The sequence below is a fragment of the Olea europaea genome, chromosome 20, assembly GCF_002742605.1.
Source record: "Olea europaea var. sylvestris chromosome 20, O_europaea_v1, whole genome shotgun sequence".
Classification (NCBI taxonomy): domain Eukaryota; kingdom Viridiplantae; phylum Streptophyta; class Magnoliopsida; order Lamiales; family Oleaceae; genus Olea; species Olea europaea.
The window spans coordinates 12,298,301-12,304,090 of record NC_036256.1 but is presented as its reverse complement, the minus strand read 5'-3'; the positions used below and the strand labels follow the sequence as shown (position 1 = coordinate 12,304,090).

The following is a 5,790-nucleotide window of genomic DNA, read 5'->3' as shown; positions in this document are numbered from 1 at the left end:
TCTTATTTTCTTGATGTTGAGTCACAGGAAATAAGCTCTTACACATAGATAACCAACGTAAAAGAACGAAATACTCAAGGCTCTCACAAGAACAAAGGATCAGAAAAATTTAGCTTACAAATGAATCAAGAAAGAAGAGACACACATAAGACATAGGCAACAAGTGCAGTATCTCATCTTTCATTGAAACCAAACAAGAACAAAATTAGAATCAAATTCAAGGTCCTACTATTGGACCATTAGTTTGACTCTCATCTATATAATTTTTTCCAATATTAGTTATCAAAGTTCATTTCAAATTGTACAGGAATAAATTTATCTGCACCTTTTTGTTCTCCAATACACGAGCTTAAGAAAATACGTTCATGCACTTTTTGCGGCGCAACAAAATATGAGTATGAAACTCCAGCATTTTGTTATCAAAATGGTCAGGTACAAATATTTTCTACCTTATATTATCAAGCATTTGTATAATTTATTATTTGAAAATTTTCCATTGAACATTTATTAGGTCCAACTTGCTGAAACAAAGTACCAAATCAACTGTATCATTTGTTTACTTCACAGTCGAGTGAAGGGATTTTATTTCAAAAAAACCTAAGAGGTTATAATAGCATATTCTCCTTCACTTCGTTCGGTGTAAATTTGGATAAAGATCTCGCTACATCAAACAAAGGAGTGTACACGTTTAGAGCTCAAGGGCAAATATACCATGATCTTCCAGCTCTTTTACCATAAAAATGACCTATATTTTTCCAATTGTATTTTTACGATGTTGATCACGAATTAGAAAATAGGATTCACATACTAAGAGATGCCGATGTTGATAAGACCATTGTTCAACGACTAATGCAAGTTCTACAACACAATCCTCATGCTCAATTTCTCCGTACCATAAAGGATCAATCATGCATTGACAATATACAGATACATGTTGCAAGCAATGTTAATGTTACAATACACCGACTATCGATCAAGTGGCTGCCTTATGGATAGAAGGAAATGATGATCTCATACCTTTTTGACAGGGATATTGTTGTTCATGCACATCCTGGAAATCGACATAATATTCGGCACTACTTCAGTTGTTACGAGTCACTTCAATATCCTCTGCTATTTCCAAATGGGGAGGCGGGTTGGCACTAAGACATTAAGAGAAATAGAGTTGAAAATAATGTAACCAGCAAAATGATAAGTACAACTACGACCACCAACGATTTCTCCCAATTTAATTGTGTAAAGGATATCATCATAAAAGAACGTCATGGTGAAATTCATTTTTTTGCATACAAATGCATTTATTTAATCTAAAATATTTCATATAACCATGATCTGATATATATTATTGTGTTTTTCAACAAAAGTTACCCGAACCCAAGCATCAAAAATATCTTGCTGAGAATATTATTGTTACAAGCTCCAAATTCGGTCGTCTAGCAAATCAATACTTCTTTGGGTAGGACGACTACTACAACAATATATTGTTAACATGTTTATAAAGCTTGAAACTACTAGGGAGAATCATTTTTTGGACGATTCTACCCCTACTTACATGCATGTATAATAATTAACATTGAAAAGAAGGCCCAGGATAAAATCAAGGTTGCTAGGTTATTGATTGCAGAAGCCAAGGAGTCCTATGACACTCAGTTAGAGATTCAAAAATTGAAAGATAAAGTGATAAATATACATTATATATCCAACTCTTAGTAAAGCATTTATGTAAATGCATGCATGGACACATACAATGGTAATTACATTGTATATATGTGACATGCATCAGCAGCATCAATTTTTTGAATTTCATAACCAAAGTACTGACACAAACACACAAACATTAGTAGCACTAAATATATAATATACTAAATATCACATGAAAGGAGAATCATTTTTTGGACGATTCTACCCCTACTTACATGCATGTATAATAATTAACATTGAAAAGGAGGTCCACGATAAAATCAAGGTTGCTAGGTTGTTGATTGCAAAAGCCAATGAGTCCTATGACACTCGGTTAAAGATTAAAAAATTCAGATATAAATTGATAATTATGCATTGTATATCCAATTCTTAGTAAAGCATTTATGTAAATGCATGCAGTGGTAATTACATTGTATGTATGTGACATGCATCAGCAGCTTCAATTTTTTCAATTTCATAACCAAAGTACTGACACAAACACACAAACATTAGTAGCAATAAAAACCTAAGTTCATGTACCCATATGGTGGTTCATGTACACACTTCTTTTATCTATATTCATTGATTCAAATTAATGAGATCTCATGTTCATGAATGAATTTGATTGTAGTCATGAATTAATCTCTCAATTATTTATATTATTTTCACAAATTGGTTGTTGTTACATTTCAATCAAATCATCAAATATTTTGCTCTCCCCCATTGTGGAATCAAAGGCTATAAGAGATTTATCAGCATATGAAAATGAATGGTCCACTAAAGTGATGGTAGATTGAAAGGGTTTAGTCGAGTCTTATTTCAACAATACTAAAAATTTAGATCTTTTCAAGGTCATCCTAATTGACGAGGGGGTAATATATTTACTATGATGACCTTTATAGTTAATATTTCTAAATTCATCTTCCAGATCCAAATACTGACATGGCATAAATATTTCATCTCCTACATATCTTTACGTGTTTCTATAAGTCTTTTACTTTATCATTAATACTTTAATTCATCTTATAGGATATTATGTTTTTGACTTTTATATTTGTACAGTAAAATTGATAGTGAGAATTTGAGATGTTGCAGAGATCAGAGAAAGGAAAAAAAGGGAAAAAAAAAACTTTCATCTTACTAATCCAACAACTTAGGTTCTGGTATATTTAATAATTCTGAATCTATCCTTCAATTAATAGTAATTTATTATAATTTAGTCAACATTAAAGGTGTTGAACTTGCACTATTAATTCTTTTATCAATGTCAAAATGCTTGTGTAAAGCAGGTTATTGTGAAGCAACTACAAAAAGTTTTAATTAAGTCATATACCCCTGATCATACAAAAGATATAGTGTACAAAGAGATTCTCATTGAATAAAAAGTTCATTTCACATCAAAAAAATTTCACAACTATCTCCCAAATTATGATATTTTCAAATATTATTTTTACGACACTTATAGAGCAATTCAGAACAACGTGCAATGCACGTTTACTTTTGACTAGTTATACAATAAATGAAGCAGAAATTCCGATATATGTCATTGTCGGATAAAAAGAAAAAATGCATTGAGTTACTGTCATGTCCAAAGCGATCCACGCTATTAAGTTGTAATTTTGTTAATGACGTGAGTTTGGTTATTAGTAAATTTTTCGTCAATTATTCGCTTATTAGTTCTATTATTTATTTCAATTGAAATAAAACTGTATATTAAGAAGACTTAAATTCTCTAACAGAACTTCAGTCAGCAACAGGTTTTTGTTTCATTTACCACTGCAAAGAACCAAGGAATCCTAACCAGAAACTTCTACATATAATCGATTTTTAATAACAAGGCTGAACGTACAAATCGCCCTCTACATATATATACTCTAGATGAGTGACAGATAAAACAGGACCAAAATATAAAGAAAAAGGAAAGTATCCCATAATCTAAATGCAATCATACTACAGGAGACACGCAAGCGAGAATTTTCATGGCCTGTTATCCATTTTTAGCATCTATGGATCATGGATGAGCTAAAATGTGACTCGAACCATTAAAGTTCTCCTCACTTTGATGTTAACAGGTCTTTCTTTGTAGGACTGAACTTTTTCGACTGCTCTTCGCATTGGTCTCGTAATAGAAGTTCTTCGTGATCCCTGAGTTTCAAAATCAGAGTCATGACCACTGTCAAACTCTTCTTTTTTGTTAGATGAAGAAACTTGAGGTGATCCGTCTGCACAAGCGGGACTATTTGCAGGCATGGCAACTGGAAACTTGACATCTTCTATCTCAAACAAATTCTCATTTGGTTACTGTTGTTGGATTCTAGAACTAGCAGATTGTCTTCTTAGACAGCGTCTGAAGTAAAAACACAGAAATGTTAGTAATCACAATAAAGATAACGAATAGGGAAAGTAAGGTAATAACAATTTTAATTGTTGGACAGTGTAAAGTATAATCATATTGTATTCTCATGAAGACAAATTTAAACAATGATAATATTTTAGACACCGCCATTCAAGACGAAAAAATAAGATAAGCAAGATCAACGTCAATCATATAACCACAATGATCCAGATCATGAACTTCAAGATCAACTTGATTCATTTGCAAATTAAGTAAAATACCTTTTCCTTTCCCCCGCCTCTTTTTGAGCAACTTGTTGACATATTGTTAAAGGGCCAAAAGCTACAAAATACACAAGTTATATTAAGTTTATTGCTAAAAACAAGGCCTAATAAATCAGAGGGCATTGCCAATTGGATGTACATTGATTTCTAGCGTTACACCTCCGGTTCGCATTGCAAGTTTTGTAGTCCTCAGGTTCCTTTACTCCAAGAATGCATGACATATAGTAAGCGAGAGATGCAAGATCAATTAAATGGTAGAAAAAAGTTTAAATAAGTATCAGCTATTGCACCTGCAACTGATTTTTTTGAATGTTCACTTCTTCGTGGCCCTACAGAAGTTAGCAGGTTAAAAACAAGAACTTAAAATTATGAACTGTTCAATTCTGAGGTCCCCCATATCATGATGCAAAAATTGGGATTCATTCCAATAACATGGTAGAGGAATACAGTACAAATGTGATTCCAATTTGTCTAATGCATAAACGGGGTTATTAGTGAGAATTCTCCAATAAATGTTTGATAACGAGCACACGTGCAAACATGTAAAGCAGGGTACTTCTGAATTGTACGTGTGAAGATTCCCCAAAATTTCTTCACGAGAAAAAGAAAACTTATATTAAATATCTCTATGAAGTTAGAAATTTACTAAAAGATGTTCAACCGATATTTACTTCCGACTTGTCTAATGCATAAACGGGGTTATTAGTGAGAATTCTCCAATAAATGTTTGATAATGAGCACATGTAAATATGTAAAGCAGGGTATTTCTGAATTGTACGTGTGAAGATTCCCCAAAATTACTTCACGAGAAAAAGAAAACTTATATTAAGAGGGTATTTGATAGGCATTTTATGAAAAAATGCATTTTAGAATAGTAAATTAATGTGAAATGTGTGGTTGAAAAATAAGGAAAAAATTTTGATTTACGTATAATATTATTTTAATAAAGAATGTGTGGTTGAAAAAAAGAGAGAGAGAAATGCATTTTGAAAAAAATGGCTACCAAACGGAGCCTATATATCTCTACGAAGCTAGAAATTTACTAAAAGATGTTCAACCGATATTTACTTCCGATTTGTCTAATGTATAAACGGGGTTATTAGTTAGAATTCTCCAATAAATGTTTGATAACAAGCACACATGTAAACATGTAAAGCAGGGTATTTCTGAATTGTACGTATGAAGATTCCTCAAAATTACTTCACGAGAGAAAGAAAACTTATATTAAATATCTCTACGAAGCTAGAAATTTACTAAAAGATGTTCAACCGATATTTACTTCCGCTAGGCAAGCTCAACGTCAACAAAAAGAAAATATACTTGTATACCAGTGCATTTTCAAGATGAGAACACGTGACCCAATCACAGATGCGATTAGGGGGAAAATGAAATTAATAAACATTCAATTCAAAGATCCAACTTAAACAATCCTCAAATATACAAACAACATCTTATTAGCCCTAAGAGTAGAACAGACTAATATAAATTATA

General features: G+C 32.0%; 1 long non-coding RNA gene across 1 annotated transcript; it reads right to left on the bottom strand.

The window, feature by feature from the left end:
• Positions 1 to 4,296: 4,296 nt before the first annotated feature.
• On the bottom strand, positions 4,297 to 4,615 carry LOC111369232. Its single transcript, XR_002698084.1, has 3 exons — positions 4,590 to 4,615; positions 4,439 to 4,496; positions 4,297 to 4,357 (listed from the first exon to the last, which is right to left on the bottom strand). It is a non-coding gene; the product is annotated as an uncharacterized LOC111369232 (long non-coding RNA).
• Positions 4,616 to 5,790: the final 1,175 nt, after the last annotated feature.